The 24,378-nt window shown below is 40.0% G+C and overlaps 1 protein-coding gene across 8 annotated transcripts in view; it reads left to right on the top strand.

The window, feature by feature from the left end:
• sli (slit guidance ligand) overlaps window positions 1-24,378 on the top strand; it is a 659,016-nt gene that overhangs the window by 440,461 nt on the left and 194,177 nt on the right. The window lies entirely within an intron of this gene.

Here is a 24,378-nt window from a genome sequence, read left to right as displayed (position 1 = left end):
AAGCTCATGGAGCAGGGAGAGAGAGGACCTAGTAGCAATCAGTGAAGAGGCGGGGCCAGGAGCTATGACTCGACCCCTGCAACCACAAATAGATGAATATACACACACACACACATTCATGTCTGAAATACTAACGTTTTCTGGTGAAGAACGCTCGCAGGCTTAATGTGTATCAAGAGAGGAAATTGTGGTTACAGTTGAGTGAGGAAGAGAGGAACACCAGCAGAAGTTGTTTTTTTCCTTGTATAACTCTGTTGTTGTTACACACAAGTTTGTGTAACTGCTGTTGTTACATGTTTGTGTAACTGTTGTTGTTGCACACAAGTTTGTGTAACTGTTGTTGTTACACACAAGTTTGTGTAACTGTTGTTGTTACACGTTTGTGTAACTGTTGTTGTTACATGTTTGTGTAACTTGTTGTTACACACAAGTTTGTGTAACTGTTGTTGTTACACACAAGTTTGTGTAACTGTTGTTGTTACACACAAGTTTGTGTAACTGTTGTTGTTACACACAAGTTTGTGTAACTGTTGTTGTTACACACAAGTTTGTGTAACTGTTGTTGTTACACACATGTTTGTGTAACTGTTGTTGTTACACACAAGTTTGTGTAACTGTTGTTGTTACACACATGTTTGTGTAACTGTTGTTGTTATACACAAGTTTGTGTAACTGTTGTTACACACATGTTTGTGTAACTGTTGTTGTTACACACAAGTTTGTGTAACTGCTGTTGTTACACACATGTTTGTGTAACTGTTGTTGTTATACACAAGTTTGAGTAACTGTTGTTGTTACACACATGTTTGTGTAACTGCTGTTGTTATACACATGTTTGTGTAACTGTTGTTGTTGCACACATGTTTGTGTAACTGTTGTTGTTACACACATGTTTGTGTAACTGTTGTTACACACATGTTTGTGTAACTGTTGTTGTTACACACAAGTTTGTGTAACTGTTGTTGTTATACACAAGTTTGTGTAACTGCTGTTGTTACACACATGTTTGTGTAACTGTTGTTGTTACACACGTTTGTGTAACTGTTGTTGTTACACACATGTTTGTGTAACTTGTTGTTACACACATGTTTGTGTAACTGTTGTTGTTACACACATGTTCGTGTAACTTGTTGTTACACACAAGTTTGTGTAACTTGTTGTTACACACATGTTTGTGTAACTGCTGTTGTTACACACAAGTTTGTGTAACTGCTGTTGTTACACACATGTTTGTGTAACTGCTGTTGTTACACATATGTTCGTGTAACTGCTGTTGTTACACACAAGTTTGTGTAACTGTTGTTGTTACACACAAGTTTGTGTAACTGCTGTTGTTACACACATGTTTGTGTAACTTGTTGTTACACACATGTTTGTGTAACTGTTGTTGTTACACACATGTTTGTGTAACTTGTTGTTACACACGTTTGTGTAACTGTTGTTGTTACACACATGTTTGTGTAACTGTTGTTGTTACACACATTTTTGTGTAACTGCTGTTGTTACACACATGTTTGTGAAACTGCTGTTGTTACACACATGTTTGTGTAACTGCTGTTGTTACACACAAGTTTGTGTAACTGTTCTTGTTACACACAAGTTTGTGTAACTGCTGTTGTTACACACAAGTTTGTGTAAATGTTGTTGTTACACACAAGTTTGTGTAACTGCTGTTGTTACGCACATGTTTGTGTAACTGTTGTTGTTACACACATGTTTGTGTAACTGCTGTTGTTAAACACATGTTTGTGTAACTGTTGTTGTTACACACAAGTTTGTGTAACTGTTGTTACACACATGTTTGTGTAACTTGTTGTTACACACATGTTTGTGTAACTGTTGTTGCACACAAGTTTGTGTAACTGTTGTTGTTACACACAAGTTTGTGTAACTGTTGTTGTTACATACAAGTTTGTGTAACTGCTGTTGTTACACACATGTTTGTGTAACTATTGTTGTTACACACAAGTTTGTGTAACTGTTGTTACACACATGTTTGTGTAACTTGTTGTTACACACATGTTTGTGTAACTGTTGTTGTTACACACATGTTTGTGTAACTGTTGTTGTTACACACAAGTTTGTGTAACTGCTGTTGTTACATGTTTGTGTAACTGCTGTTGTTACACACAAGTTTGTGTAACTGTTGTTGTTACACACAAGTTTGTGTAACTGCTGTTGTTACACACAAGTTTGTGTAATTGTTGTTGTTACACACAAGTTTGTGTAACTGCTGTTGTTACACACATGTTTGTGTAACTGTTGTTGTTACACACATGTTTGTGTAACTGCTGTTGTTACACACATGTTTGTGTAACTGTTGTTGTTTAACACAAGTTTGTGTAACTTGTTGTTACACACATGTTTGTGTAACTGTTGTTGTTACACACACATGTTTGTGTAACTGTTGTTGTTACACACAAGTTTGTGTAACTGCTGTTGTTACACACATGTTTGTGTAACTGCTGTTGTTACACAAGTTTTTGTAACTGTTGTTGTTACACACAAGTTTGTGTAACTGCTGTTGTTACACACATGTTTGTGTAACTTGTTGTTACACACATGTTTGTGTAACTGTTGTAACACACATGTTTGTGTAACTGTTGTTGTTACACATAAGTTTGTGTAACTGTTGTTGTTACACACATGTTTGTGTAACTGTTGTTGTTATACACAAGTTTGTGTAACTGCTGTTGTTACACACATGTTTGTGTAACTGTTGTTGTTACACACATGTTTGTGTAACTGTTGTTGTTATACACATGTTTGTGTAACTGTTGTTGTTATACACAAGTTTGTGTAACTGCTGCTGTTACACACATGTTTGTGTAACTGTTGTTGTTACACACAAGTTTGTGTAACTGTTGTTGTTACACACATGTTTGTGTAACTGTTGTTGTTATACACAAGTTTGTGTAACTGCTGTTGTTACACACAGGTTTGTGTAACTGTTGTTGTTACACACATGTTTGTGTAACTGTTGTTGTTACACACATGTTTGTGTAACTGTTGTTGTTACACACAAGTTTGTGTAACTGTTGTTGTTACACACATGTTTGTGTAACTGTTGTTGTTACACATAAGTTTGTGTAACTGTTGTTGTTACACACATGTTTGTGTATCTGTTGTTGTTACACATAAGTTTGTGTAACTGTTGTTGTTACACACATGTTTGTGTAACTGCTGTTGTTACACACATGTTTGTGTAACTTGTTACACAAGTTTGTGTAACTCTTGTTGTTACATACATGTTTGTGTAACTGTTGCTGTTACACAAGTTTGTGTAACTTTTGTTGTTATACACATGTTTGTGTAACTGTTGTTGTTACACACATGTTTGTGTAACTGTTGTTGTTATACACATGTTTGTGTAACTGTTGTTGTTATACACATGTTTGTGTAACTGTTGTTGTTATACACATGTTTGTGTAACTGTTGTTGTTACACACAAGTTTGTGTAACACACACAAGTGTTTGTGTAACTGTGCTGTTGTTATGTTTGTGTAACTGTTGTTGTTACACACAAGTTTGTGTAACTGTTGTTACACACAAGTTTGTTAACTGTTGTTGTTACATGTTTGTGTAACTGCTGTTGTTACACACATGTTTGTGTAACTGCTGTTGTTACACACAAGTTTGTGTAACTGCTGTTGTTAAGTTTGTGTAACTTTTGTTACACACATGTTTGTGTAACTGCTGTTGTTACACACAAGTTTGTGTAACTGCTGTTGTTACACACAAGTTTGTGTAACTGCTGTTGTTACACACAAGTTTGTGTAACTGTTGTTGTTACACACAAGTTTGTGTAACTGCTGTTGTTACACACATGTTTGTGTAACTGTTGTTGTTACACACAAGTTTGTGTAACTGCTGTTGTTACACACAAGTTTGTGTAACTGTTGTTGTTACACACAAGTTTGTGTAACTGTTGTTGTTACACACATGTTTGTGTAACTGTTGTTGTTACACACATGTTTGTGTAACTGTTGTTGTTACACACATGTTTGTGTAACTGTTGTTGTTACACACATGTTTGTGTAACATGTTTGTGTAACTGTTGTTGTTACACACATGTTTGTGTAACTGTTGTTGTTACACACAAGTTTGTGTAACTGTTGTTGTTACACACATGTTTGTGTAACTGTTGTTGTTACACACAAGTTTGTGTAACTGTTGTTGTTACACACATGTTTGTGTAACTGTTGTTGTTACACACAAGTTTGTGTAACTCTGTGGTATTTACACATCACATTTAAGATGGGAGAGACTTCGGTGATTTCACAATTCTGTGAAACTCTTCACTCTGGTTACTGAACAACCCTGGTAACATAACATATCCCTGGTTACTGAACAACCTTGGTAACATAACATATCTCTGGTTACTGAACAACCTTGGTAACATAACATATCTCTGGTTACTGAAGAACCTTGGTAACATAACATATCTCTGGTTACTGAACAACCTTGGTAACATAACATATCTCTGGTTACTGAACAACCTTGGTAACATAACATATCTCTGGTTACTGAACAACCTTGGTAACATAACATATCTCTGGTTACTGAAGAACCTTGGTAACATAACATATCTCTGGTTACTGAAGAACCTTGGTAACATAACATATCTCTGGTTACTGAACAACCTTGGTAACATAACATATCTCTGGTTACTGAACAACCTTGGTAACATAACATATCTCTGGTTACTGAACAACCTTGGTAACATAACATATCCCTGGTTACTGAACAACCTTGGTAACATAACATATCCCTGGTTACTGAACAACCTTGGTAACATAACATATCTCTGGTTACTGAACAACCTTGGTAACATAACATATCTCTGGTTACTGAACAACCTTGGTAACATAACATATCCCTGGTTACTGAACAACCTTGGTAACATAACATATCCCTGGTTACTGAACAACCTTGGTAACATAACATATCCCTGGTTACTGAACAACCTTGGTAACATAACATATCCCTGGTTACTGAACAACCTTGGTAACATATCCCTGGTTACTGAACAACCTTGGTAACATAACATATCCCTGGTTACTGAACAACCTTGGTAACATATCCCTGGTTACTGAACAACCTTGGTAACATAACATATCCCTGGTTACTGAACAACCTTGGTAACATAACATATCTCTGGTTACTGAACAACCTTGGTAACATAACATATCCCTGGTTACTGAACAACCTTGGTAACATAACATATCTCTGGTTACTGAACAACCTTGGTAACATAACATATCTCTGGTTACTGAACAACCTTGGTAACATAACATATCTCTGGTTACTGAACAACCTTGGTAACATAACATATCCCTGGTTACTGAACAACCTTGGTAACATAACATATCTCTGGTTACTGAACAACCTTGGTAACATAACATATCTCTGGTTACTGAACAACCTTGGTAACATAACATATCTCTGGTTACTGAACAACCTTGGTAACATAACATATCTCTGGTTACTGAACAACCTTGGTAACATAACATATCTCTGGTTACTGAACAACCTTGGTAACATAACATATCTCTGGTTACTGAAGAACCTTGGTAACATAACATATCCCTGGTTACTGAACAACCTTGGTAACATAACATATCTCTGGTTACTGAACAACCTTGGTAACATAACATATCTCTGGTTACTGAAGAACCTTGGTAACATAACATATCCCTGGTTACTGAACAACCTTGGTAACATAACATATCTCTGGTTACTGAACAACCTTGGTAACATAACATATCTCTGGTTACTGAACAACCTTGGTAACATATCCCTGGTTACTGAACAACCTTGGTAACATAACATATCTCTGGTTACTGAACAACCTTGGTAACATATCCCTGGTTACTGAACAACCTTGGTAACATAACATATCTCTGGTTACTGAACAACCTTGGTAACATATCCCTGGTTACTGAACAACCTTGGTAACATAACATATCCCTGGTTACTGAACAACCTTGGTAACATAACATATCCCTGGTTACTGAACAACCTTGGTAACATAACATATCCCTGGTTACTGAACAACCTTGGTAACATAACATATCTCTGGTTACTGAACAACCTTGGTAACATAACATATCTCTGGTTACTGAACAACCTTGGTAACATAACATATCTCTGGTTACTGAACAACCTTGGTAACATAACATATCTCTGGTTACTGAACAACCTTGGTAACATAACATATCTCTGGTTACTGAACAACCTTGGTAACATAACATATCTCTGGTTACTGAACAACCTTGGTAACATAACATATCTCTGGTTACTGAACAACCTTGGTAACATAACATATCTCTGGTTACTGAACAACCTTGGTAACATAACATATCCCTGGTTACTGAACAACCTTGGTAACATAACATATCCCTGGTTACTGAACAACCTTGGTAACATAACATATCCCTGGTTACTGAACAACCTTGGTAACATAACATATCCCTGGTTACTGAACAACCTTGGTAACATAACATATCCCTGGTTACTGAACAACCTTGGTAACATAACATATCCCTGGTTACTGAACAACCTTGGTAACATAACATATCTCTGGTTACTGAACAACCTTGGTAACATATCTCTGGTTACTGAACAACCTTGGTAACATAACATATCTCTGGTTACTGAACAACCTTGGTAACATAACATATCCCTGGTTACTGAACAACCCTGGTAACATAACATATCTCTGGTTACTGAACAACCTTGGTAACATATCCCTGGTTACTGAACAACCTTGGTAACATAACATATCCCTGGTTACTGAACAACCTTGGTAACATAACATATCCCTGGTTACTGAACAACCTTGGTAACATAACATATCCCTGGTTACTGAACAACCTTGGTAACATAACATATCTCTGGTTACTGAACAACCTTGGTAACATAACATATCCCTGGTTACTGAACAACCTTGGTAACATAACATATCCCTGGTTACTGAACAACCTTGGTAACATAACATATCTCTGGTTACTGAACAACCTTGGTAACATAACATATCTCTGGTTACTGAACAACCTTGGTAACATAACATATCCCTGGTTACTGAACAACCTTGGTAACATAACATATCTCTGGTTACTGAACAACCTTGGTAACATAACATATCTCTGGTTACTGAACAACCTTGGTAACATAACATATCTCTGGTTACTGAACAACCTTGGTAACATAACATATCTCTGGTTACTGAACAACCTTGGTAACATAACATATCTCTGGTTACTGAACAACCTTGGTAACATATCCCTGGTTACTGAACAACCTTGGTAACATAACATATCCCTGGTTACTGAACAACCTTGGTAACATAACATATCCCTGGTTACTGAACAACCTTGGTAACATAACATATCCCTGGTTACTGAACAACCTTGGTAACATAACATATCTCTGGTTACTGAACAACCTTGGTAACATATCTCTGGTTACTGAACAACCTTGGTAACATAACATATCCCTGGTTACTGAACAACCTTGGTAACATAACATATCTCTGGTTACTGAACAACCTTGGTAACATAACATATCTCTGGTTACTGAACAACCTTGGTAACATAACATATCTCTGGTTACTGAACAACCTTGGTAACATAACATATCCCTGGTTACTGAACAACCTTGGTAACATAACATATCTCTGGTTACTGAACAACCTTGGTAACATAACATATCCCTGGTTACTGAACAACCTTGGTAACATAACATATCTCTGGTTACTGAACAACCTTGGTAACATAACATATCTCTGGTTACTGAACAACCTTGGTAACATAACATATCTCTGGTTACTGAACAACCTTGGTAACATATATCCCTGGTTACTGAACAACCTTGGTAACATAACATATCTCTGGTTACTGAACAACCTTGGTAACATAACATATCCCTGGTTACTGAACAACCTTGGTAACATAACATATCCCTGGTTACTGAACAACCTTGGTAACATAACATATCCCTGGTTACTGAACAACCTTGGTAACATAACATATCTCTGGTTACTGAACAACCTTGGTAACATATCTCTGGTTACTGAACAACCTTGGTAACATAACATATCCCTGGTTACTGAACAACCTTGGTAACATAACATATCCCTGGTTACTGAACAACCTTGGTAACATAACATATCCCTGGTTACTGAACAACCTTGGTAATATAACATATCTCTGGTTACTGAACAACCTTGGTAACATATCTCTGGTTACTGAACAACCTTGGTAACATAACATATCCCTGGTTACTGAACAACCTTGGTAACATAACATATCTCTGGTTACTGAACAACCTTGGTAACATAACATATCTCTGGTTACTGAACAACCTTGGTAACATAACATATCTCTGGTTACTGAACAACCTTGGTAACATAACATATCCCTGGTTACTGAACAACTTTGGTAACATAACATATCTCTGGTTACTGAACAACCTTGGTAACATAACATATCTCTGGTTACTGAACAACCTTGGTAACATAACATATCCCTGGTTACTGAACAACCTTGGTAACATAACATATCCCTGGTTACTGAACAACCTTGGTAACATATCCCTGGTTACTGAACAACCTTGGTAACATATCCCTGGTTACTGAACAACCTTGGTAACATAACATATCCCTGGTTACTGAACAACCTTGGTAACATAACATATCCCTGGTTACTGAACAACCTTGGTAACATAACATATCCCTGGTTACTGAACAACCCTGGTAACATAACATATCTCTGGTTACTGAACAACCTTGGTAACATATCCCTGGTTACTGAACAACCTTGGTAACATATCCCTGGTTACTGAACAACCTTGGTAACATAACATATCTCTGGTTACTGAACAACCTTGGTAACATAACATATCCCTGGTTACTGAACAACCTTGGTAACATAACATATCCCTGGTTACTGAACAACCTTGGTAACATATCCCTGGTTACTGAACAACCTTGGTAACATATCCCTGGTTACTGAACAACCTTGGTAACATAACATATCCCTGGTTACTGAACAACCTTGGTAACATAACATATCCCTGGTTACTGAACAACCTTGGTAACATAACATATCTCTGGTTACTGAACAACCTTGGTAACATAACATATCTCTGGTTACTGAACAACCTTGGTAACATAACATATCTCTGGTTACTGAACAACCTTGGTAACATAACATATCCCTGGTTACTGAACAACCTTGGTAACATAACATATCCCTGGTTACTGAACAACCTTGGTAACATAACATATCCCTGGTTACTGAACAACCTTGGTAACATAACATATCCCTGGTTACTGAACAACCTTGGTAACATAACATATCCCTGGTTACTGAACAACCTTGGTAACATAACATATCTCTGGTTACTGAACAACCTTGGTAACATAACATATCCCTGGTTACTGAACAACCTTGGTAACATAACATATCCCTGGTTACTGAACAACCTTGGTAACATAACATATCCCTGGTTACTGAACAACCTTGGTAACATAACATATCCCTGGTTACTGAACAACCTTGGTAACATATCCCTGGTTACTGAACAACCTTGGTAACATAACATATCCCTGGTTACTGAACAACCTTGGTAACATAACATATCCCTGGTTACTGAACAACCTTGGTAACATAACATATCCCTGGTTACTGAACAACCTTGGTAACATAACATATCCCTGGTTACTGAACAACCTTGGTAACATAACATATCTCTGGTTACTGAACAACCTTGGTAACATAACATATCTCTGGTTACTGAACAACCTTGGTAACATATCCCTGGTTACTGAACAACCTTGGTAACATAACATATCTCTGGTTACTGAACAACCTTGGTAACATAACATATCTCTGGTTACTGAACAACCTTGGTAACATAACATATCCCTGGTTACTGAACAACCCTGGTAACATAACATATCTCTGGTTACTGAACAACCTTGGTAACATATCCCTGGTTACTGAACAACCTTGGTAACATAACATATCCCTGGTTACTGAACAACCTTGGTAACATAACATATCCCTGGTTACTGAACAACCTTGGTAACATAACATATCCCTGGTTACTGAACAACCTTGGTAACATAACATATCTCTGGTTACTGAACAACCTTGGTAACATAACATATCTCTGGTTACTGAACAACCTTGGTAACATAACATATCTCTGGTTACTGAACAACCTTGGTAACATAACATATCTCTGGTTACTGAACAACCTTGGTAACATAACATATCTCTGGTTACTGAACAACCTTGGTAACATAACATATCTCTGGTTACTGAACAACCTTGGTAACATAACATATCTCTGGTTACTGAACAACCTTGGTAACATAACATATCTCTGGTTACTGAACAACCTTGGTAACATAACATATCTCTGGTTACTGAACAACCTTGGTAACATAACATATCTCTGGTTACTGAACAACCTTGGTAACATAACATATCTCTGGTTACTGAACAACCTTGGTAACAACATATCTCTGGTTACTGAACAACCTTGGTAACATAACATATCCATGGTTACTGAACAACCTTGGTAACATAACATATCTCTGGTTACTGAACAACCTTGGTAACATAACATATCTCTGGTTACTGAACAACCTTGGTAACATAACATATCTCTGGTTACTGAACAACCTTGGTAACATAACATATCCCTGGTTACTGAACAACCTTGGTAACATAACATATCCCTGGTTACTGAACAACCTTGGTAACATATCTCTGGTTACTGAACAACCTTGGTAACATAACATATCCCTGGTTACTGAACAACCTTGGTAACATAACATATCCCTGGTTACTGAACAACCTTGGTAACATAACATATCCCTGGTTACTGAACAACCTTGGTAACATATCTCTGGTTACTGAACAACCTTGGTAACATAACATATCCCTGGTTACTGAACAACCTTGGTAACATAACATATCCCTGGTTACTGAACAACCTTGGTAACATAACATATCCCTGGTTACTGAACAACCTTGGTAACATAACATATCTCTGGTTACTGAACAACCTTGGTAACATAACATATCCCTGGTTACTGAACAACCTTGGTAACATAACATATCTCTGGTTACTGAACAACCTTGGTAACATAACATATCTCTGGTTACTGAACAACCTTGGTAACATAACATATCCCTGGTTACTGAACAACCTTGGTAACATAACATATCTCTGGTTACTGAACAACCTTGGTAACATAACATATCCCTGGTTACTGAACAACCTTGGTAACATAACATATCCCTGGTTACTGAACAACCTTGGTAACATATCCCTGGTTACTGAACAACCTTGGTAACATAACATATCCCTGGTTACTGAACAACCTTGGTAACATAACATATCTCTGGTTACTGAACAACCTTGGTAACATAACATATCTCTGGTTACTGAACAACCTTGGTAACATAACATATCCCTGGTTACTGAACAACCTTGGTAACATAACATATCTCTGGTTACTGAACAACCTTGGTAACATAACATATCCCTGGTTACTGAACAACCTTGGTAACATAACATATCTCTGGTTACTGAACAACCTTGGTAACATAACATATCTCTGGTTACTGAACAACCTTGGTAACATAACATATCCCTGGTTACTGAACAACCTTGGTAACATAACATATCTCTGGTTACTGAACAACCTTGGTAACATAACATATCCCTGGTTACTGAACAACCTTGGTAACATAACATATCTCTGGTTACTGAACAACCTTGGTAACATAACATATCTCTGGTTACTGAACAACCTTGGTAACATAACATATCTCTGGTTACTGAACAACCTTGGTAACATAACATATCCCTGGTTACTGAACAACCTTGGTAACATAACATATCTCTGGTTACTGAACAACCTTGGTAACATAACATATCCCTGGTTACTGAACAACCTTGGTAACATAACATATCTCTGGTTACTGAACAACCTTGGTAACATAACATATCTCTGGTTACTGAACAACCTTGGTAACATAACATATCTCTGGTTACTGAACAACCTTGGTAACATAACATATCTCTGGTTACTGAACAACCTTGGTAACATAACATATCCCTGGTTACTGAACAACCTTGGTAACATAACATATCCCTGGTTACTGAACAACCTTTGTAACATAACATATCCCTGGTTACTGAACAACCTTGGTAATATATCCCTGGTTACTGAACAACCTTGGTAACATAACATATCCCTGGTTACTGAACAACCTTGGTAACATATCCCTGGTTACTGAACAACCTTGGTAACATAACATATCCCTGGTTACTGAACAACCTTGGTAACATATCCCTGGTTACTGAACAACCTTGGTAACATATCCCTGGTTACTGAACAACCTTGGTAACATATCCCTGGTTACTGAACAACCTTGGTAACATAACATATCCCTGGTTACTGAACAACCTTGGTAACATAACATATCCCTGGTTACTGAACAACCTTGGTAACATATCCCTGGTTACTGAACAACCTTGGTAACATAACATATCCCTGGTTACTGAACAACCTTGGTAACATAACATATCCCTGGTTACTGAACAACCTTGGTAACATAACATATCCCTGGTTACTGAACAACCTTGGTAACATAACATATCTCTGGTTACTGAACAACCTTGGTAACATATCCCTGGTTACTGAACAACCTTGGTAACATAACATATCCCTGGTTACTGAACAACCTTGGTAACATAACATATCCCTGGTTACTGAACAACCTTGGTAACATAACATATCTCTGGTTACTGAACAACCTTGGTAACATAACATATCTCTGGTTACTGAACAACCTTGGTAACATAACATATCTCTGGTTACTGAACAACCTTGGTAACATAACATATCTCTGGTTACTGAACAACCTTGGTAACATAACATATCCCTGGTTACTGAACAACCTTGGTAACATAACATATCTCTGGTTACTGAACAACCTTGGTAACATAACATATCCCTGGTTACTGAACAACCTTGGTAACATAACATATCCCTGGTTACTGAACAACCTTGGTAACATATCTCTGGTTACTGAACAACCTTGGTAACATAACATATCCCTGGTTACTGAACAACCTTGGTAACATAACATATCCCTGGTTACTGAACAACCTTGGTAACATATCTCTGGTTACTGAACAACCTTGGTAACATAACATATCCCTGGTTACTGAACAACCTTGGTAACATAACATATCCCTGGTTACTGAACAACCTTGGTAACATATCTCTGGTTACTGAACAACCTTGGTAACATAACATATCTCTGGTTACTGAACAACCTTGGTAACATAACATATCTCTGGTTACTGAACAACCTTGGTAACATAACATATCTCTGGTTACTGAACAACCTTGGTAACATAACATATCCCTGGTTACTGAACAACCTTGGTAACATAACATATCTCTGGTTACTGAACAACCTTGGTAACATAACATATCTCTGGTTACTGAACAACCTTGGTAACATAACATATCCCTGGTTACTGAACAACCTTGGTAACATAACATATCTCTGGTTACTGAACAACCTTGGTAACATAACATATCTCTGGTTACTGAACAACCTTGGTAACATAACATATCTCTGGTTACTGAACAACCTTGGTAACATAACATATCTCTGGTTACTGAACAACCTTGGTAACATAACATATCTCTGGTTACTGAACAACCTTGGTAACATAACATATCCCTGGTTACTGAACAACCTTGGTAACATAACATATCCCTGGTTACTGAACAACCTTGGTAACATAACATATCCCTGGTTACTGAACAACCTTGGTAACATAACATATCCCTGGTTACTGAACAACCTTGGTAACATATCCCTGGTTACTGAACAACCTTGGTAACATAACATATCTCTGGTTACTGAACAACCTTGGTAACATAACATATCCCTGGTTACTGAACAACCTTGGTAACATAACATATCTCTGGTTACTGAACAACCTTGGTAACATAACATATCCCTGGTTACTGAACAACCTTGGTAACATATCCCTGGTTACTGAACAACCTTGGTAACATAACATATCCCTGGTTACTGAACAACCTTGGTAACATATCCCTGGTTAACAACTTGCCACTTCATACATTTACCACAACATTTGCCTATAAACACAGCATATTAACTTCTCACATCCTGCTTGTCTTCTGTAAGCACATTTTATCAGTTTAAACATATATACACAAACTTATGTCAGCAGACTTAATTCCCAGAGTCCTCTCGTTCGGGACACTGATAACCACCTCTTAGCAGCCATAGGTTAAGTATATACCTGGAGGAGGTTTCGGAGGGTCAACGCCCCCGCGGCTCGGTCCATTACCAGGCCTCGCCGTGGATCAGGGCCTGATCAACCAGTCTGTTACTGTAGGTGAATATTAGCCCAGGATGATTAAAGAAAACCAGGTAGGGTAACCTATTTCCGGGAGGGTCTTTAGGCCCTCCTTTTAGGATGCCAGCCACCTAACACCCGGGCACCTAGTTCCAGTTAGGTGAAGACGAACATAAGATACAAATATATTTGTTTTCCGCAGTATACATGTATATTAGTTTACAGGTAATAAAATACTGTTAAGTACAAAAGAAAGAAACCATACCACGGATGGGGATGGAACCCGCGATCAGAGAGTCTCGAAACTCCAGACCAGTTTTGAGACTCTCTGATCGCGGGTTCTATCCCCGTCCGTGGTATGGTTTGTTTGCAATCGTGCCATTACGATTTCGTGAGTCAGAGACAAAAGAAAGTCAGTAGTATGAGGTGTGTTTCTGGCGGCCCTGGCCCGGGCACGAACCCAGGTCCCTGCAAGTTGGTGAAGGTGACACACGTGACTGTGCTGGTGACAGGGTGGTAGAGAAATAGTGGGACTGTGTAGCAGTTCAACGGCGGCCGCTTGTAACCCTCTCGTAAATCACTCAGTCTGCTCTTTGAGGCTCCCTCCAGCCCTCCAAACCTCCTTCCCTCTATCCCTCCTTCCCTCCAACCCTCCTTCCCTCCTATCCATCAAGCCCTCCGTCTCCTACCCTCCCTGCAGTGCCGCGTACTTCACCCTGGTGGTTTATTTGTCAGCGTCTCCTGACACGGGTTTTAAGCACTTGATGACCCATTCACTGGTTAAGCATCCGCTGGCTTACCCTCGGCTAGGTTTGGTTGCCAAGCTCACAATCACAAGCTCCCGGGTTCGATTCCCTGGCTCGGAGAAAGATGTGGACAAGTTTCCTTACACCTAATTGCTGCCCCTGTCCACCTAGCAGTACGAATAGGTACCTGTGTGTTAGTCGACTGACTGTCATGGGTCGCATCCTGGGCATAAAATGTGTAAGATACTCCAATACCTGCTGGAATGTTATATACTGTGTAAGATACTCCAGTACCTGCTGGAATGTTATATACTGTGTAAGATACTCCAGTACCTGCTGGAATGTTATATACTGTGTAAGACACTCCAGTACCTGCTGGAATGTTATATACTGTGTAAGACACTCCAGTACCTGCTGGAATGTTATATACTGTGTAAGATACTCCAGTACCTGCTGGAATGTTATATACTGTGTAAGATACTCCAGTACCTGCTGGAATGTTATATACTGTGTAAGATACTCCAGTACCTGCTGGAATGTTATATACTGTGTAAGATATTCCAGCACCTACTGGAATGTTATATACTGTGTAAGATATTCCAGCACCTACTGGAATGTTATATACTGTGTAAGACACTCCAGTACCTGCTGGAATGTTATATACTGTGTAAGATACTCCAGTACCTGCTGGAATGTTATATACTGTGTAAGACACTCCAGTACCTGCTGGAATGTTATATACTGTGTAAGATACTCCAGTACCTGCTGGAATGTTATATACTGTGTAAGACACTCCAGTACCTGCTGGAATGTTATATACTGTGTAAGACACTCCAGTACCTGCTGGAATGTTATATACTGTGTAAGATACTCCAGTACCTGCTGGAATGTTATATACTGTGTAAGATACTCCAGTACCTGCTGGAATGTTGTATACTGTGTAAGATACTCCAGTACCTGCTGGAATGTTATATAGTGTGTAAGATACTCCAGTACCTGCTGGAATGTTATATACTGTGTAAGATACTCCAGTACCTGCTGGAATGTTATATAGTGTGTAAGATACTCCAGTACCTGCTGGAATGTTATATACTGTGTAAGATACTCCAGTACCTGCTGGAATGTTATATACTGTGTAAGATACTCCAGTACCTGCTGGAATGTTATATACTGTGTAAGACACTCCAGTACCTGCTGGAATGTTATATACTGTGTAAGATACTCCAGTACCTGCTGGAATGTTATATACTGTGTAAGATACTCCAGTACCTGCTGGAATGTTATATACTGTGTAAGATACTCCAGCACCTGCTGGAATGTTATATACTGTGTAAGATACTCCAGTACCTGCTGGAATGTTGTATACTGTGTAAGATACTCCAGTACCTGCTGGAATGTTATATACTGTGTAAGACACTCCAGTACCTGCTGGAATGTTATATACTGTGTAAGACACTCCAGTACCTGCTGGAATGTTATATACTGTGTAAGACACTCCAGTACCTGCTGGAATGTTATATACTGTGTAAGACACTCCAGTACCTGCTGGAATGTTATATACTGTGTAAGACACTCCAGTACCTGCTGGAATGTTATATACTGTGTAAGATACTCCAGTACCTGCTGGAATGTTATATACTGTGTAAGACACTCCAGTACCTGCTGGAATGTTATATACTGTGTAAGACACTCCAGTACCTGCTGGAATGTTATATACTGTGTAAGACACTCCAGTACCTGCTGGAATGTTATATACTGTGTAAGACACTCCAGTACCTGCTGGAATGTTATATACTGTGTAAGATACTCCAGTACCTGCTGGAATGTTATATACTGTGTAAGACACTCCAGTACCTGCTGGAATGTTATATACTGTGTAAGATACTCCAGTACCTGCTGGAATGTTATATACTGTGTAAGACACTCCAGTACCTGCTGGAATGTTATATACTGTGTAAGACACTCCAGTACCTGCTGGAATGTTATATACTGTGTAAGACACTCCAGTACCTGCTGGAATGTTATATACTGTGTAAGACACTCCAGTACCTGCTGGAATGTTATATACTGTGTAAGATACTCCAGTACCTGCTGGAATGTTATATACTGTGTAAGACACTCCAGTACCTGCTGGAATGTTATATACTGTGTAAGACACTCCAGTACCTGCTGGAATGTTATATACTGTGTAAGACACTCCAGTACCTGCTGGAATGTTATATACTGTGTAAGACACTCCAGTACCTGCTGGAATGTTATATACTGTGTAAGATACTCCAGTACCTGCTGGAATGTTATATACTGTGTAAGACACTCCAGTACCTGCTGGAATGTTATATACTGTGTAAGACACTCCAGTACCTGCTGGAATGTTATATACTGTGTAAGACACTCCAGTACCTGCTGGAATGTTATATACTGTGTAAGATACTCCAGCACCTGCTGGAATGTTGTATACTGTGTAAGATACTCCAGTACCTGCTGGAATGTTATATACTGTGTAAGACACTCCAGTACCTGCTGGAATGTTATATACTGTGTAAGACACTCCAGTACCTGCTGGAATGTTATATACTGTGTAAGACACTCCAGTACCTGCTGGAATGTTATATACTGTGTAAGACACTCCAGTACCTGCTGGAATGTTATATACTGTGTAAGACACTCCAGTACCTGCTGGAATGTTATATACTGTGTAAGACACTCCAGTACCTGCTGGAATGTTATATACTGTGTAAGACACTCCAGTACCTGCTGGAATGTTATATACTGTGTAAGATACTCCAGTACCTGCTGGAATGTTATACAATGTAAGACACTCCAGTACCTGCTGGAATGTTATATACTGTGTAAGATACTCCAGTACCTGCTGGAATGTTGTATACTGTGTAAGATACTCCAGTACCTGCTGGAATGTTATATACTGTGTAAGATACTCCAGTACCTGCTGGAATGTTATATACTGTGTAAGACACTCCAGTACCTGCTGGAATGTTATATACTGTGTAAGACACTCCAGTACCTGCTGGAATGTTATATACTGTGTAAGATACTCCAGTACCTGCTGGAATGTTATATACTGTGTAAGACACTCCAGTACCTGCTGGAATGTTATATACTGTGTAAGATACTCCAGTACCTGCTGGAATGTTATATACTGTGTAAGACACTCCAGTACCTGCTGGAATGTTATATACTGTGTAAGACACTCCAGTACCTGCTGGAATGTTATATACTGTGTAAGATACTCCAGTACCTGCTGGAATGTTATATACTGTGTAAGATACTCCAGTACCTGCTGGAATGTTATATACTGTGTAAGACACTCCAGTACCTGCTGGAATGTTATATACTGTGTAAGACACTCCAGTACCTGCTGGAATGTTATATACTGTGTAAGACACTCCAGTACCTGCTGGAATGTTATATACTGTGTAAGACACTCCAGTACCTGCTGGAATGTTATATACTGTGTAAGACACTCCAGTACCTGCTGGAATGTTATATACTGTGTAAGACACTCCAGTACCTGCTGGAATGTTATATACTGTGTAAGACACTCCAGTACCTGCTGGAATGTTATATACTGTGTAAGACACTCCAGTACCTGCTGGAATGTTATATACTGTGTAAGACACTCCAGTACCTGCTGGAATGTTATATACTGTGTAAGACACTCCAGTACCTGCTGGAATGTTATATACTGTGTAAGACACTCCAGTACCTGCTGGAATGTTATATACTGTGTAAGATACTCCAGTACCTGCTGGAATGTTATATACTGTGTAAGACACTCCAGTACCTGCTGGAATGTTGTATACTGTGTAAGACACTCCAGTACCTGCTGGAATGTTATATACTGTGTAAGATACTCCAGTACCTGCTGGAATGTTATATACTGTGTAAGACACTCCAGTACCTGCTGGAATGTTATATACTGTGTAAGACACTCCAGTACCTGCTGGAATGTTATATACTGTGTAAGATACTCCAGTACCTGCTGGAATGTTATATACTGTGTAAGACACTCCAGTACCTGCTGGAATGTTATATACTGTGTAAGATACTCCAGTACCTGCTGGAATGTTATATACTGTGTAAGACACTACAGTACCTGCTGGAATGTTATATACTGTGTAAGACACTCCAGTACCTGCTGGAATGTTATATACTGTGTAAGACACTCCAGTACCTGCTGGAATGTTATATACTGTGTAAGACACTCCAGTACCTGCTGGAATGTTATATACTGTGTAAGACACTCCAGTACCTGCTGGAATGTTATATACTGTGTAAGACACTCCAGTACCTGCTGGAATGTTATATACTGTGTAAGACACTCCAGTACCTGCTGGAATGTTATATACTGTGTAAGACACTCCAGTACCTGCTGGAATGTTATATACTGTGTAAGATACTCCAGTACCTGCTGGAATGTTATATACTGTGTAAGACACTCCAGTACCTGCTGGAATGTTATATACTGTGTAAGACACTCCAGTACCTGCTGGAATGTTATATACTGTGTAAGACACTCCAGTACCTGCTGGAATGTTATATACTGTGTAAGATACTCCAGTACCTGCTGGAATGTTATATACTGTGTAAGACACTCCAGTACCTGCTGGAATGTTATATACTGTGTAAGACACTCCAGTACCTGCTGGAATGTTATATACTGTGTAAGACACTCCAGTACCTGCTGGAATGTTATATACTGTGTAAGACACTCCAGTACCTGCTGGAATGTTATATACTGTGTAAGACACTCCAGTACCTGCTGGAATGTTATATACTGTGTAAGATACTCCAGCACCTGCTGGAATGTTATATACTGTGTAAGACACTCCAGTACCTGCTGGAATGTTATATACTGTGTAAGACACTCCAGTACCTGCTGGAATGTTATATACTGTGTAAGACACTCCAGTACCTGCTGGAATGTTATATACTGTGTAAGACACTCCAGTACCTGCTGGAATGTTATATACTGTGTAAGACACTCCAGTACCTGCTGGAATGTTATATACTGTGTAAGATACTCCAGTACCTGCTGGAATGTTATATACTGTGTAAGACACTCCAGTACCTGCTGGAATGTTATATACTGTGTAAGACACTCCAGTACCTGCTGGAATGTTATATACTGTGTAAGACACTCCAGTACCTGCTGGAATGTTATATACTGTGTAAGATACTCCAGTACCTGCTGGAATGTTATATTCTGTGTAAGACACTCCAGTACCTGCTGGAATGTTATATACTGTGTAAGACACTCCAGTACCTGCTGGAATGTTATATACTGTGTAAGACACTCCAGTACCTGCTGGAATGTTATATACTGTGTAAGACACTCCAGTACCTGCTGGAATGTTATATACTGTGTAAGATACTCCAGTACCTGCTGGAATGTTATATACTGTGTAAGACACTCCAGTACCTGCTGGAATGTTATATACTGTGTAAGACACTCCAGTACCTGCTGGAATGTTATATACTGTGTAAGACACTCCAGTACCTGCTGGAATGTTATATACTGTGTAAGATACTCCAGTACCTGCTGGAATGTTATATTCTGTGTAAGACACTCCAGTACCTGCTGGAATGTTATATACTGTGTAAGACACTCCAGTACCTGCTGGAATGTTATATACTGTGTAAGACACTCCAGTACCTGCTGGAATGTTATATACTGTGTAAGACACTCCAGTACCTGCTGGAATGTTATATACTGTGTAAGACACTCCAGTACCTGCTGGAATGTTATATTCTGTGTAAGACACTCCAGTACCTGCTGGAATGTTGTATACTGTGTAAGATACTCCAGTACCTGCTGGAATGTTATATTCTGTGTAAGACACTCCAGTACCTGCTGGAATGTTATATACTGTGTAAGACACTCCAGTACCTGCTGGAATGTTATATACTGTGTAAGACACTCCAGTACCTGCTGGAATGTTATATTCTGTGTAAGACACTCCAGTACCTGCTGGAATGTTATATACTGTGTAAGATACTCCAGTACCTGCTGGAATGTTATATTCTGTGTAAGACACTCCAGTACCTGCTGGAATGTTGTATACTGTGTAAGACACTCCAGTACCTGCTGGAATGTTATATTCTGTGTAAGACACTCCAGTACCTGCTGGAATGTTATATACTGTGTAAGATACTCCAGTACCTGCTGGAATGTTATATTCTGTGTAAGACACTCCAGTACCTGCTGGAATGTTGTATACTGTGTAAGACACTCCAGTACCTGCTGGAATGTTATATTCTGTGTAAGACACTCCAGTACCTGCTGGAATGAACTCCAGTACCTATTGGAATTATTGAAGTGTTGCATTAAAAGGTAAAATATTTATTCCCTTCAGTCCCTCCTTCCTTCCCTCCAGTCCCTCCTTCCTTCCCTCCAGTCCCTCCTTCCTTCCCTTCAGTCCCTCCTTCCTTCCCTCCAGTCCCTCCTTCCTTCCCTTCAGTCCCTCCTTCCTTCCCTCCAGTCCCTCCTTCCTTCCCTCCAGTCCCTCCTTCCTTCCCTCCAGTCCCTCCTTCCTTCCCTCCAGTTCCTCCTTCCCTCCAGTCCCTCCTTCCTTCCCTCCAGTTCCTCCTTCCCTCCAGTCACTCCTTCCTTCCCTCCAGTCACTCCTTCCTTCCCTCCAGTTCTTCCTTCCCTGCAGTTCCTCCTTCCTTCCCTCCAGTCCCTTCTTCCTTCCCTCCAGTCACTCCTTCCTTCCCTCCAGTCACTCCTTCCTTCCCTCCAGTTCCTCCTTCCTTCCCTCCAGTTCCTCCTTCCTTCCCTCCAGTCACTCCTTCCTTCCCTCCAGTCACTCCTTCCTTCCCTCCAGTTCTTCCTTCCCTGCAGTTCCTCCTTCCTTCCCTCCAGTCCCTCCTTCCTTCCCTCCAGTCACTCCATCCTTCCATCCAGCGTCTCCTTCCTTCCCTCCAGTCCCTCCTTCCTTCCCTCCAGTTCTTCCTTCCCTCAGTTCCTCCTTCCCTCCAGTCACTCCATCCTTCCCTCCAGTCCCTCCTTCGTTCCCTCCACGTCCTCCATCTCACCTTGCCTCCCACCATTCTCCCAGTTGCAATACACTGTCTCCCCGCTGTTATTTCTGTGCTGTTGTAAGTGTTGGCACCGCAAGTTGTGCTGTGATATGAGCGCCGCTGCTGTTATGACGCTGTGACTGTTACTGCTGCCAGGGAGTGGTGTTGTTGTGGCTGTGTCACTTGTGTTGCGGTGCTAGTGTGGTACAGCTGTGAATTACTAGTGATGTGACTGACATTATCTGTGACACCTGACACCCCATAACTTGTCCTGTTGATCGCTGTAGCTGTCGTGTGTGTGTGTGCTCACCTAACTGTGGTTGTAGGGGTCGAGTCACAGCTCCTGATCCCGCCTCTTCACTGGTCGCTACAAGAGTGTGTGTGCAAGTTGTGTCTTCTGGGTGAAGCTCCAGCTCTCGGCCTATTTTTACCATCAAATAGTGGTTTTTAGCCAGTCTAATGGACACAATAAGTCAACCTTGATCTATTTATCAAAGAAATTATTTTAACGTTGAATTCAACAATACTTAAGTTACATTATATCCATAAGTTACATTATATCCATAAGTTACATTATATCCACAAGTTACATTATATCCATAAGTTACATTATATCCACAAGTTACATTATATCCATAAGTTACATTATATCCACAAGTTACATTATATCCATAAGTTACATTATATCCACAAGTTACATTATATCCACAGTGATGGCAATATAAGATTTAGCCGCAATAATGACAGTCACTAGCAGCTCTCAGCAGCATACAGTCACTAGCAGCTCTCAGCAGCATCCAGTCACTAGCAGCTCTCAGCAGCATACAGTCACTAGCAGCTGTCAGCAGCATACAGTAACTAGAAGCTCTCAGCAGCATACAGTCACTAGCAGCTCTCAGCAGCATCCAGTCACTAGCAGCTCTCAGCAGCATACAATCACTAGCAGCTGTCAGCAGCATACAGTAACTAGCAGCTCTCAGCAGCATACAGTAACTAGCAGCTCTCAGCAGCATACAGTCACTAGCAGCTCTCAGCAGCATACAGTCACTAGCAGCTGTCAGCAGCATACAGTAACTAGCAGCTCTCAGCAGCATACAGTAACTAGCAGCTCTCAGCAGCATACAGTCACTAGCCGCTCAGCAGCATACAATCACTAGCAGCTCTCAGCAGCATACAGTCACTAGCAGCTCTCAGCAGCATACAGTCACTAGCAGCTCTCAGCAGCATACAGTAACTAGCAGCATTCAGTCACTAGCAGCTCTCAGCAGCATACAGTCACTAGCAGCTCTCAGCAGCATACAGTCACTAGCAGCTGTCAGCAGCATACAGTAACTAGCAGCTCTCAGCAGCATACAGTAACTAGCAGCTCTCAGCAGCATACAGTAACTAGCAGCTCTCAGCAGCATACAGTCACTAGCCGCTCAGCAGCATACAGTCACTAGCAGCTCTCAGCAGCATACAGTCACTAGCAGCTCTCAGCAGCATACAGTCACTAGCAGCTCTCAGCAGCATACAGTCACTAGCAGCTCTCAGCAGCATACAGTCACTAGCCGCTCAGCAGCATACAGTCACTAGCAGCATACAGTCACTAGCAGCTCTCAGCAGCATACAGTCACTAGCAGCTCTCAGCAGCATACAGTCACTAGCAGCTCTCAGCAGCATGCAGTCAATAGCAAATCTCAGCAGCATAGTCACTAGCAGCTCTCAGCAGCATACAGTCACTAGCAGCTCTCAGCAGCATACAGTCACTAGCAGCTCTCAGCAGCATACAGTCACTAGCAGCTCTCAACAGCATACAGTCACTAGCAGCTCTCAACAGCATACAGTCACTAGCAGCTCTCAACAGCATATAGTCACTAGCAGCTCTCAACAGCATACAATCACTAGCAGCTCTCAACAGCATACAGTCACTAGCAGCTCTCAACAGCATACAGTCACTAGCACCTTTCAACAGCATATAGTCACTAGCAGCTCTCAACAGCATACAGTCACTAGCAGCTCTCAGCAGCATACAGTCACTAGCAGCTCTCAGCAGCATACAGTCACTAGCAGCTCTCAGCAGCATACAGTCACTAGCAGCTCTCAGCAGCATACAGTCACTAGCAGCTCTCAGCAGCATACAGTCACTAGCAGCTCTCAGCAGCATAGTCACTAGCAGCTC

This window comes from Cherax quadricarinatus, chromosome 83 (genome assembly GCF_038502225.1).
Source record: "Cherax quadricarinatus isolate ZL_2023a chromosome 83, ASM3850222v1, whole genome shotgun sequence".
Taxonomy (NCBI): domain Eukaryota; kingdom Metazoa; phylum Arthropoda; class Malacostraca; order Decapoda; family Parastacidae; genus Cherax; species Cherax quadricarinatus.
The sequence above is the reverse complement of the archived record's forward strand: the minus strand, read 5'-3'. Positions and strand labels throughout refer to the sequence as shown.